We start from the raw sequence: 12,557 nt of genomic DNA on the forward strand, positions 1-12,557 counted from the left end.
GTCTGGAAGTCCACTGCAGTATCCCACCAGCAAGGATTCAGTAACTGAGCTGGCTTGCAGAGAATGAGCCCACTTTGTAGCGACACAGCAGGCTCAGACACCATCTATTCTGCTCTCCAAACTGTCATGCATAACAACTTCATTGTGCTAAATTGAACTTGAAAGCAACCAAAGGCTATGAGAAGGAGAGGCTATGAGAAAAGCGTGCTGTCAGCGCTGGCAAAGACTGACCTGGAAAGCAGGCTCAGAGACAGGAGAATAAAAGACCAGAGCCCATGAACACAGCATATTGTTTCATTTTAAAGTATGATTCCCATACCAGCAAAAGTAGCAAATGTGATGTAAATTTATTTAAATAGATTCTGCTGCTTAAAAGTTTGCTAGCCGTTCTTATCCAACTTTCCCAGCTCTCTGATTCGTTACTTACAGTGGGAATATAATGACATATAGTCATCATTGTAACAGCTTCTTTGCAGAGGCACAATGATGATTAATAGCTAGCAGCAAATTTTCACATGGGCTCTGAAGCACTATAGCGTTAAGCAGCCAAACACTCTCAAATCCCCCTTTTCTGTTCCACTGAAAAGTCCTCTCCTTGTACCTTGCAGATATGAACAAAGCCTATCTTAATTCCAATCAGCTTTTCCTCATTCAAAGAAACTTTTCCTTTTTCATAATTGATTCATGCGCCTTTTTTTTTTTTTTTTCAGTCTTTCACTGAGCCTGGGACTTTTTTTGTGCTGGGAGAGGGAGGAAATAATTTCAGTAATAACTTGTTTTGTTTTGTTTTTCCCTCCAAAATATATTTCAAGGCTTTTCTCAGCTAGTTGAGTTAATGCACAATAAAAAGAAACACAAAACTGAAATGGAAGACTTGACTTAACTTTTTCTTCATTGAAAGATTATTAACCACAGCACTGAGGGATGATCTCAGAGAAACAGGTCTAGTAATGTAAGTCAAAGACAGGAGAGAAATAACAATAAGCTGCTTCTATTTATTGTATTAATTCCCATTCCCATGAGAAAGTTACGGTTGAAACTAGAATAGATTCATTTTTCTCTGCAGAATTATTTCTAAGACAACTTTGAATAGAATTATTTTACCACAAATATTTAGAAATACTTTTTAATTGTAATGTTTATTTAATGATGTTAATTTATTCTTTTTCCACAAATGTCCTTTCCACATTGATAGATAAATTATATTTTTAGGGCTGATTCAGTCTCTCTTTCATCACTTTCAGTATGGTATAACTACACTTTCAGGGAATTGCACCAGGTCTACACCAGTTTGAACATAGAGCTGATCAGCAGGATACAGTTTTGATTGTTTATTTGGGAAAACACTTTTAAAGAGAAATAAAAATTTCAAAGTCCTATTAGAAAACTAAAATTTACAAAGAATGCCAGTCTGTTTTCCTCCCCCTATGGAGGAAATCAGTTACAATTCTACAGCTCCACATATGCATCACATACAGTGTTGAATGCTTGACTACTAGGCTTTACACATTGCTGATGTTCCAGTCATGAAGCGCTGTACATCAGATTTGATCTGTCCTATCCAGGAAAGTATTTCTTTTTCATTTGCGTATTAGGTATACCATAGACAAGAATGGATTTTGAAAGGAGCATCGTACCTAGGCATAAATCACTTCATACAGTAGATGAGGAATTAAATACATTCATCATTAATCTTCTTTTTCATGCAGTTTAAAAGAACACTTTGGTCAGGTTGCCTGTAAATTAGGTGAGTTTATTTTCTAGAAGTTAAAATTTTCATCTTAATTTTGCCCCCAACATATTCTTCTGAAAGAATATAAAGTATTTGTGAACATTTTCAACTATTTTTCTTTTGTAGAAAATTTTCTTTCTGTTTGTTTCAGGGTTAAAAGCTTCTACTGAGACAGTATGGCTGAATAGTTTTGTGATTTTAATGGAAAAATTCTTAAGATTATTTAGGAAATAACATTGCATATCAAAATCTCTCAAGACACCAAATTTCTACTAAATTTCTTTCTGTTTTTTTTACCTTGGTGTAACTTAGCAGAATATCATGAGATTTAATAAACATGACCCCGCACTTGATTCAGACTCATAGGATTTTTTCAAGTTTTATTAATGTTGAGTGATGTAAAGGTTGTATTACAAAGTTCAGGTTCTTTTGCTGTACCAGTGTGTGAGATTCCTTCCTCTTAACTGAAAAATATTCTACATTACAGAAAAGCTTGCATTGTTTTCTGCAAGCAATTTCACTATTTATGTTTAACTGAAATTGTTTGATATTTAATGGAGTTAAAAAAAACGAAAATTCTAACAGATATTGGTGACTTTTATTAAATAAAGCTTGCATTAGAGTTATTCAGGAGAGACTACCATTGAAAATATTCCTGGAGAAGTGGAAACCTAAACCTGCACATGGATGAGGGTGATCCATTCATCGGCTTATGGACAAGTTTATGATTACTCAGTGGAGTCACAAATCCATAAATCTACTCAGTGCCCCTGTGAGTGGTGTTTTGTATTTGGAACTCTGAATTTGCTGCAGAATACATAAAATCTTGTGCAGTCAGAAAACTGCCCCATGACTATGCATCTGAGAAGCCTTATGTATGTTGTTTATTTCAGCAAGTAAGAATATATCCACGCTCCCTATAGCATCAGAGAGTGATATGCAAATAACTGGCATAAAGGGTTAAAATTTCAGACGACATACCCTTTTCAGGATGTGTCAAAACGAGCACATTCAACATGTCAGCAAGTTCATGCATCCTAAAGTACCTTTTTGGAGGACAGCAGAATCCCAGCACAGCTAGGGTTTTACAGCTGAAAGCTATCCACTTTTCAGTGCTATCTATGCGCTGTTTTCACAAACCCAGTTTATGTAGCTGCAGTGTTAGATGAGAAAACTTGCTCCTTTTACCAGCAGCCTCTAGTGATTTGTGGGGATAGGTCATACTACTTAATTTGCTGAAAATATTAGGTGGCTGTGACCCAAGGGCATGGCCGGATATTCTTAGTTTCTGCAGGAATCTCAGGCTCATATCTCCAGGATACCTTATCATCTTCTGCTACACTGTGAGCTTCTAAGCCACAGGCTTCAGCTATCTTCTCTCACACTATAGAACGTTCATTCCCCTTTTACCACCAGTCTCAGACTTGATGTGCCTACTAAGGTGGTATAACTTTCCTGCAAAGCTCACGTTTATAAGGAAGAAGGGTGTCTGTGTAATCCTTCAGCTCTGCCTATCTAAAATTAAAATTTATCATTCCAGATCTACACAGTTGCACATTTCCAAGTTATTCTGTTTTACTATCCAGTTCCAGATCACTACCTGTTTCCTCTGTGGGCTGTCAACCTCGTGATGCACCTAGGTTAAATATCTGAATTAAAATTCTGCCAAAGCTGGTGAAAAAATACATTTAATTGTCTTGGAAAACAGCACTGTGAATGTACTGGCATTACATTTTGTGCTTAGTTTCAGCTGCAACAGCTTCTGTTGAACAAAGAATCCCAAGAACTATGAAGAAAACCTATTTCAGTTCAGTGTCTACCCAAGTATCCAGAGAACAGCTTTTTACTTCTATATCTCAGCTCTGAAAGTCATGAAAGATAAAAAAAGTCTTACAAAAGGTTACCTAGATGAAGCGTCCATCTGCCATTTTCTGATTTTTATTTTTGCCCTGGTTTCTGCATATTCTTCAGGTCATCAGTAAGAGCAATAAATCACAGGTATCATTAATATCATAGGCACAGATACCCTGTGACATCATGTTTCTTGAATTACTCTTTTGGTCCCTTTCTGACAATTTCTCTTGATTGCTCTGAAGGCAGACAGTGCTTTCTGTCTTGAATTTGACTATTCCTGTTTTGTCCCACTCTCACCTTTAACCTCTTACTTTCTGGCTCTCATGGATCACCAGCCTTTGTATGCTTATCAAATATAGGACTTAGAAAAGAATCTCCTCCCAAGCATAATATATATGTTTTTCCTCCAAACTCTTAAAGCAAACAGTCCTCTGCAAAGAAAAGGAACACTTTGCACTCTTGAGGAAATAAGAAAGCCAACATCTCATCAGTTATGGGTAGAATCAGCACATGTTGCCTCTTGCCTGAACATCATGCAAAACAAAGCTCAGTAGAGAATGATGGAGGATGATGTGAGTAAACACTGAGGGGAACTATTGTGGGAGGAAACCTGCATGTATTGTGATGGTGGAGAATAAAATACTCAGAAAGGACATGGAGAAGCTATGGATTATCACAGCTGATGATAGGAAGGAAGATAAAGCAGATGGCTGCTGGAGATATCAAAAAGAATCAGTAGAATTAGCATATAAAGGTGTCCTTCCTTCATCAGCTGACAGGAGACAATCGGTTCACATTTTCACATTGCGAAAGGATTTTAAAAGTCTTCAAGAGAGGCATTAGAAAACTAGAGTGAGTCCAATTTGGGGCCAACAGGGAGATCAGAGTGCTGGGGAACTTGACATATGGAAGAAAGGTTGAAGGAATTTGGTTTGTTTGGCCTGGGAACAATAAGGCTCAGAGGATCAAAGTAATCTCATATTTAAAAGGCTGTTATAGAGTAGAAGCTGTCCTCTCTACACAACAAACCATGGTGATAGGACAAACGGCAAGGGACACAAGGTGCTTCAGGGAAAATGCTGTCTAGATATAATAAAACTTCACTAAGAGCACTCTTAAACATCAGACCAGTTTGCCCAGGGAAGTGGTAGAGTCTATCTTGCTGGAAATATCAATGTCTTGGCTTCACAAGGCCATTAGTAACCCAATCCAAGGCCCAGGAAGTTGAACCAGATGATCTCTAGAAGTCCATTCCAACCCTCACTTCTCTATGATTCTGTGACTCACAACTAAAGCCAACTTTAGTGTAGGATTAAAATCCTAGAATAGGCTAATTTTAAAGGCTATGGTAAAAATTAACATACATTTAAAATATCAAAATAACCCCACATATTTTTGAATTACATTCATTTAACAAGGGTAAGCTCTTTGACAGTTCTAAAAGAATTAAGGGTTCCAGGACAATGTACTCAGTTCTTCAGCCACACCTTTTCCACTCTCACCCCAAATCTCTGCCTTGTAGGTAGCTCTGTCAACCTGTCTCAGCTGTCTATCTGTCAAGCAAGAATAAGATACCGTGAGCTTCAGTTAATGTATAACTGACTTTGATAAAAATGTTTATTTGAAAAGCAATCAGACAATATAATTTTGTAAAAACTGAATTTTAATTGCATTGATTGTATTTCACTGTGACTGGTGTCACTACATATCTTTTCTTGTATCTCCCTTTCTATTTCAACTGCTCACACCCCTTTTATTTGTACTTCAAGTCCCACAATCTCTCCTATGTCAGTTTTAATCATCAAATCAGCTAGCACTTTCATTTTGCTGCCTCTCATTTCCTATTCCTTATCATTTGTCCTAGAACAGTTCATAGTTTCTCACATCTTACTTCAGTGACATGCTTTCAACCTGAGCTCTGCTTGGAACTGATCCGCCTCTATGATCTTTCACACCAAATCCCTTTCTCTGTTAACCTCTACCCCTAGCTTGCTCGCTTCCCAAGACTTACAAGTTGGCGGTGTCTTTCATTTCTGCAGTACATTCTGCTCTTTACTTCTGACAGTGTTACTTCTAGTGGGATTATTGTCTGGAGTTTTTTGGGGTTTTTTCTTATACTGTAAATTCTCCTTCTTTCTTTTCACCATTAGTGTTTGCCTCCTGTATCACCACAAACACTGCTTTACCTTCCATTTCTGAAGACTCATTTTCTTATGCTCTTTTCCCATAAGAAGGTCAAGTACCAAGTGATTTCCCTCTTTTGCGTATGTTTTCACATGTTATATTTGCAAAATAACTGTGCTTCTGTTCCCTATTCAAGTGCTCTTTATAGAGCCTTTCTGGCCTTTTTGGCAGCTTCATGTATCTCTGTTCTTGACTCCACTGGAGGACTCACCAAGTCATTCTCTCCCCTTCCTTTTCCATCATGCCCAGTCATGTTCTTCCCTATTTCTATGTTCTTATCTCTTTTCCTAACACCTTTGCACTGTTAAAACCTGATGGCTTTGTGCCCTTCTCCTGCTCTCATCTTCAGGCACATGATGTGCTCTCAATGGAGAAGAGGTTGGGCAGCAGTTGCTGGGGAAGATGAATGGTGCTTCAAGAGGACTGTCTGAGCAGTTGGTGGCAACTTCTCATGCTCCTCTCCTGGACAGGATTCTCACTTTGGTACAGAGCACTTCAACGTGTGATCTCCTTGACTCTCTCTGGGATGAACTACTCTGGCACGCTGGCTGATTACTTAAGAAAAATTGAAGAAGAAAGTAAGAAATAGTTAAAAGACATCCAATTTCTAATGGTCTGTCTCTCTCTCTCTGGGAGCAGCCTTTGTGTCGGGAGTGATACAAAAATGAAGTATCACTACCAAGCTATCAAAAAGAAATCAAACTCTCAATATGTAGATAATAATACTACCAACTACAAAGGTGCTAAAATATATCATGGCCAAGACAGTATGTTATAAACCAAATATTTTTTCTGAACAAAGAATCTTTGAAAAGACAACCTTTAGTCCGAAGTCTTGGTAAATTTACACCAATGAACTTAATAAAATTGGACCTGATGCTACTCTTAAATCTCATAAAATTGCCCACATTTTGACATTTCCTGTATTGGTTCATGTTTCCCCATGGAAATATGCCAAAGCAAAAAATAGAAAAATCTTGAAATCTTTTTCATGCTTTTGATAAGATACTTTCTTCAAATATTGTTGAACTTGCAATAACTCTTCAAGTCATGTAGAACAGAGTACTTTTAACTTCTCTTTTTTCCTCCATCCTCCAAGCAGTTGCTAAAATAAAAAGAAAGCAATGGGGGTATCACCTACATGGTAGATAACTCAATTTGTTGTTTTGCTGCAAGGTAATCTATACATGCTAGGGAATACAGTGAGGTCTCTGTACCTCTTAGAACAGAATTGCTTCAAGGAGAAGTTTTTAGTCGTAAATTTAAAGTTTAATTTCCTTTCTGACAGAATATTAAGTTTTTAAAATAAAGTTAACTGTTAATTTGATATGAATTGCAGCTTTTGTTTCTTGCTACAATAGCTCTTCTCTATTGTGTAAAATATACAAAAACTACAATTTCTCTTTCTATTCAGAACAGCTTTTCATTTAAGTTCATGTGAATAGACTAGCCTTAGCAATTCTTAAAATCTTATAAATTCTTTTTTTTTTCCCACTTGTCACATTTCAAATGAATTGAAAAAGTATTTAGTTTAAAGGTGTTATGCGCGACCATGCACACCACAAAGCAACTTATTTTCTGATGTTTTTGGTCAGATAGCATTTTAAGATGATTGAGATTAAGTCCAGTTCTCTGTTGAACTGAAAAAGAATTGGCATTCTGTCAGATATAAAAGTGTTTTTTAACAGAGGAAAGATTTATCTTTAGCTTGTTAAAAATCTCTCAGGAGTAAATCTTTATCAATTACAGGCAATGTATTTCTATTCGGTTTTGCTTCCTCTCCTTCTCCTCAGTTTGTCTGCTGTCCTTTATTTTTCCAAATGGTTACTGTTCTTTAGATTTTTATAAAAGAAAGGGGGGAAGGTGATTAGACCATGTCTGTGTTGAGAACTAGGTTCAATGCTCTTTATTGTTAAGAATGTAACCAAATGCTTAACTAAAATATTTGATCCTCTGTGCTTCAGTCAAAAGCTCCTTTTTAAATCATAGATAAAGCAAGGTCGGAGGAAAGGCATTCCCTTGCCTTATGAACTGAGGAAGTAATCTGGGTGCGTGTTTCGGAGGTATTTAACTCCCCGCATAGGAATAAAGCTAAACCTGGAGCTAGTATCAGGTTTAATATCTTCCACCGAAAGGTGGACCTTCTGAAACCCAATGCAAAGCAAAACTCACAAACAGGGATTTTTTTGTTAAACATTCATTATTAGTTCTCCTCACCTGCAGCAATATCAGCCTCCTGCAAGTCTGTGGTCAGGCAGCCCACCAGGCAGAGGAAGTCCTATGGGTCTTCATGTTTAATTCTTAAGAAAAAGTCATCACCATCCTGTCTCTGGAGGCTACAAAAGGTATCTTCTGCTGGTTTATCCACATCTTTGTGTGTATAGAAATGCTTTAAACCAAGTAAATTTAGTTTGAAATGTTGTTTCCCCACCTCTTTTGTGCCTAAACATATCTTTGAGGGATTTCTGAATGAATAATGATGAGGGTTTCAGACTGGTAGTTTTGGTTGGGTCTTTTTGGTTTAGTTTTTTTTGCGCGTTTTGTTTGCTTGCTTGTTTTTGTTTTGTGTCTTGTTTTGGTTTGTATCCTAAGGTGGGAGTTGCCTCAAACAAGGACACACTTTTAGAACTGGCTCATCTTTCCCCTCAAAGTGATCAAGTTTTTCTTAAAAATCTACAACAGAATCTGAAAATCCTTCTGTAGTCTCTGGTAAACTGGGGAGAGGAGAAAATACATCAACGATGCTAGTGGATACCTTTAAAACCAGGAACCAAGTCCCTCTGAACCTCCAGAGATCAGATATTTTTTAAACATTATTTTAGAATTAAAAAAAAAAGGTAATTTAATTTATTTTCTGCCAAAATTTCAAGTCATTAGATTGTATCCAGGTCACATTATCCAGCTTTTTCCTGCAGCCATAAAGACCAGAAATTATCATTTTTTTTAAATAAAACTAGGGATGTTTTTTCTGGTTGTTTGCAAATTTCTTCTTTTCATATAATCACTTGGTTTCCAAGAATATACTTCTCTCAATAGTCCCCAAAATATTGTTTGGCTCCAGTCTAATCATGGTTATTAGGCACATCACAGACTAAACTCTTTGAAAAATCTATGCAGATATGATCAATACGGGTAGATTACACATCGTAGCTTTCGGCTAAACCACAGATCAAGCACTGCATAGAGATCACCTTGTGTTCCCTGGCTGCGTACAGACCAGGGGATAACTCCTACTCCCATGGGATAATTGCACTTACAGTAGTGTCAGGTTAAAGGAGGCTTTTGTTACAAGTTGACCACACTGAATAAAACAATAAGGCCCATTTAGCTCCAGATGCAGTCCAGAAGTTCTGGGGAATGCATGTTATGCCACCCCCAGCACGCCTGCATCTCTCCTCTCACTTCAGGAAGCAGCTTTTCCATTTCCATTGAACTCACACAGCAGAGGAAAATGACTACACAGAGAAGGAAAGAAATATCCGAAATACAATCCAGCAAACTGAGGGGTATTTTGGCCAGACAACAGGGAGAAAAGTGAAGTATTAAACAGAGCAAATGCAAAATAAGTATGGATTTTCTTGGAAGGAAATTATCTCTTTTGCCCCAACAAATATATAAAATATATTTTTAATTCTTCTGTCTCATACCACCTAAAGGGAGTGGTACATCCCCACAAAATGCAAGGGATCTTTTCTGGAAAAACACATTTTTTTCATGGAAGGTGTTTTGTTAGTCTTCTGATGACCAAATACACAAAATAGCAGAGACTGCAAAATAATTTGCTATCTTAATTTGACGTCATACATACACCACCTGCATAAAGAAAGGAGTCCAAAGGCAAATAAAATTTAATTGCACACCAGATCTCACCCATGCCAGTATGATACAAGCATATCACCATAGTAGACTCAGCAGCTCTATTTCTGTGGTAGAAAAATCTGAAGTTTTCCAGGAAAACAAAATCTAGATTGCCTATAGCAAGCACGTGCCCAAGTTTTAAAAGCTGCTGCTAGCACAATGAAAGAACCACTTGGTTTTTCCAGACAATTCCTTCTGCCAGTTAATCATTACTATTGGACAGTGAGCATCAGAGCTCAGATTTCCACTGAAAAGGAAGATTCAATTTTGGAAGGACTTTTTAAAGAAACATGTAATTTTATAAATGCACAAAGAACTAAAATTATACAGTTTTCTGCCAACACTTTAAACGTTGAAGAAATAAGACTGAAAAGAGAGACACACTCTCTTTGAAACTTCTTAATTCCATTTTTTGCTTTTGGTTGTTCTTTTTTGCTTGTTTCTCCTGACTCCTTTATCATGGCGGTGGGTAATATAAAGGGTGAAAGAGCTGGGAGGCTTCTTTTCATTTTTTCCAGAGTGCGTTTGATGTGATTTTCTTGCACTGTAAGTGATAATTTTCCTTTCTCAGCAGCTAAAAACTCTAGACAGTGGAAGCAAGACCCGCCACTTGTTGTTGCTGGAAAGGATTTTCTCTGTCTACATTTCTGGTCACTCCACAGTTCCTGCACATTTTGGTCCCAGATCGAGAACTGTTACATTACATGTCATTATATGTCATTATATGGGAACTAAGAAATGTAATTAAATATAAATAAGAAAATATTTTTCCATCCAGAATTTGCAATTGAGTTGTATATTCTGTAACAAGAAAAGCATAGACAGTGTACATGTGGGAAAAATAAGAACAGATCAAGACAAATACAGAGAAGTTACATTATTTTCCTTCTTTCCTTCCTTCTCTTTCCTCTACAGCACTCTCAGTGTCTGGAAACTATTTGGGTCAGAACATTACAGGTAGATAAACTATGATCTCCACTTCATAATATTTCAATACTCAGAGATAAAGTCACACTCAGAGATCACATTATACTAACCATCCTTCAACATTTTTTTTTGCAGCTTGTTAAATATTGGCTTAGCCAATTGGCTCCAGGCTTTCTGCCAGGAGAGACCAAATGAAGCCCTGTAGGATGATCTAGCTTAGATTAGGCTAGATATAAACCACCCTCCTGCATCTCAGTGTCTTTAACTTGGACAATTGGGCTCATGAAGTTTAGTTTACACTGCAGTTTGTTAAAGACTCCCTATGCAAGCAATGGAAAAAGAGATGTGTATTTTGATGAGTTAGCACATAGGGTGTACTAACCAGTGTATAATCCACATTTCTGTCTTCCATTGCCACCCATGAACAAGAACAGAAGAATGGATCAACGTTATATATTAAACAGATATAATGAAGTTCAGGTAATAATAGAATTCAGGAAATACCACAAACTTCAGCTACATCAAGAAGACTTGGGGAAAAAAAACAAAAAATTCCTTATAATTAGTCTTTATAATGTAAAATGACATGCTGATGTTATGTTGAATGCATTTTCTATGCCAAAATTGTCACACCACCACAATAATGGAATGGAATGCTGACTTTGTTGCTTAATTATGGCCTTCTTCGTGTCAACAGTATTAATTACACATTGCAGTGTCTGTTTGCTTCCTCCCAGATGAGACCCACAGCTACATGACATTCAGTTGAGAATATCATCATTGTTTTGAGCCAAAGTGAGAGTTACTTAATGATGTGACAGCATAGATGTGTTGCCAAAAGCTTTTCGTACTATAAATAACAAGTATGAAGACATCTTGTACAAAAATGCTATCTGTATTGAGTAAATACAAATAAATAAGGACTTTGCTGAGGGATGACTTGGGAGATACATCCCACGTTACATTTATTTGAGGATGACCTCTAACAGTTTCTTTCTAGGACACATGGGTACCCCAATGCCTGCTAAGCAAAAGAAGAGAAACTTGGAAACCATCAAGGAGGAAGCTATTTTTCATTTTGAGAAAAAACAAAGCATCAACCTCATGGAAACACAGTAAAGCACTTTATAGGAGTAATCAGAGAACTACATCAAGCACACTCAAAAATATAATTCTATTTCACCTATAATAAGAAAAAAAAGGCATCAATTTTCCCATATGAATATGCTACATACACATTTTTATTACCTCATCTCCAGCAACATGACTCTAATAATTGCTTAAAAGGCAATCTAGCAGTGTTGATAGTAAGAGAAGTGCAAGTGCAAAAGAAAATGAAGCTCTTCTTATCTTGTTGGGCTGCTCTCTTCTTCCAGGCCATGTCAGACCTGAAAATGAATTCTGAGCCCCACCAAATGGTTCCCTGGGAGGCAACATCATCGTGGTGGGCTATAGCAGTTGCATACCACAAGCCTTTCCACTGGAGCTGAGTTTCAGAAGATTGCAGAGTCAAAAATCATTGCGGGCTGTGATAGGGACATGAGATCAGTCCCAAATTGGCCTGAGTTGTTGTGGTGGGCTAGATCATAGAATCATAGAATCAGCTATACTTCTTCATACATAACTCATGGAGTTAATCATAGAGCCTCGTGGAGTTAATCATAGAGCCATAGAATCACAGACTGGTTTGAGTTGGAAGGGACCTTAAAGCTCATTCAGTTCCAATCCCCTGCCATGGGCAGGGACACTTTCCACTAGACCAGGTTGCTCCAAACTCTGCCCAACCTGGCCTTGATCTAACCCTTAGGGTCATGCCCCTGAGACCAGTTGAGGTCTGCATTGCAGGCAGGTGCCGTGTGTTCTGGGTGCCATGCTCATCTGAAAACAGATAACACAGGAAGAGTTTCGTTGCTCTTGTAGGTTGCTTCAATGCTCAGACAAGCAGACAGTCAACAACCTCAGTTCCCCAACACTATAACTGCAGCTGTGGATTTAACTTTAT

At 37.5% G+C, this 12,557-nt stretch overlaps 1 long non-coding RNA gene across 1 annotated transcript; it reads left to right on the forward strand.

Moving 5' to 3' along the window:
* Window positions 1-697: 697 nt before the first annotated feature.
* On the forward strand, window positions 698-11,494 carry LOC116915250. The gene is made up of 2 exons (XR_004389863.1): window positions 698-2,504; window positions 6,120-11,494. It is a non-coding gene; the product is annotated as an uncharacterized LOC116915250 (long non-coding RNA).
* The last annotated feature ends 1,063 nt before the right edge of the window (window positions 11,495-12,557 follow it).

The sequence above is a fragment of the Strigops habroptila genome, chromosome Z, assembly GCF_004027225.2.
Source record: "Strigops habroptila isolate Jane chromosome Z, bStrHab1.2.pri, whole genome shotgun sequence".
NCBI lineage: Eukaryota > Metazoa > Chordata > Aves > Psittaciformes > Psittacidae > Strigops > Strigops habroptila.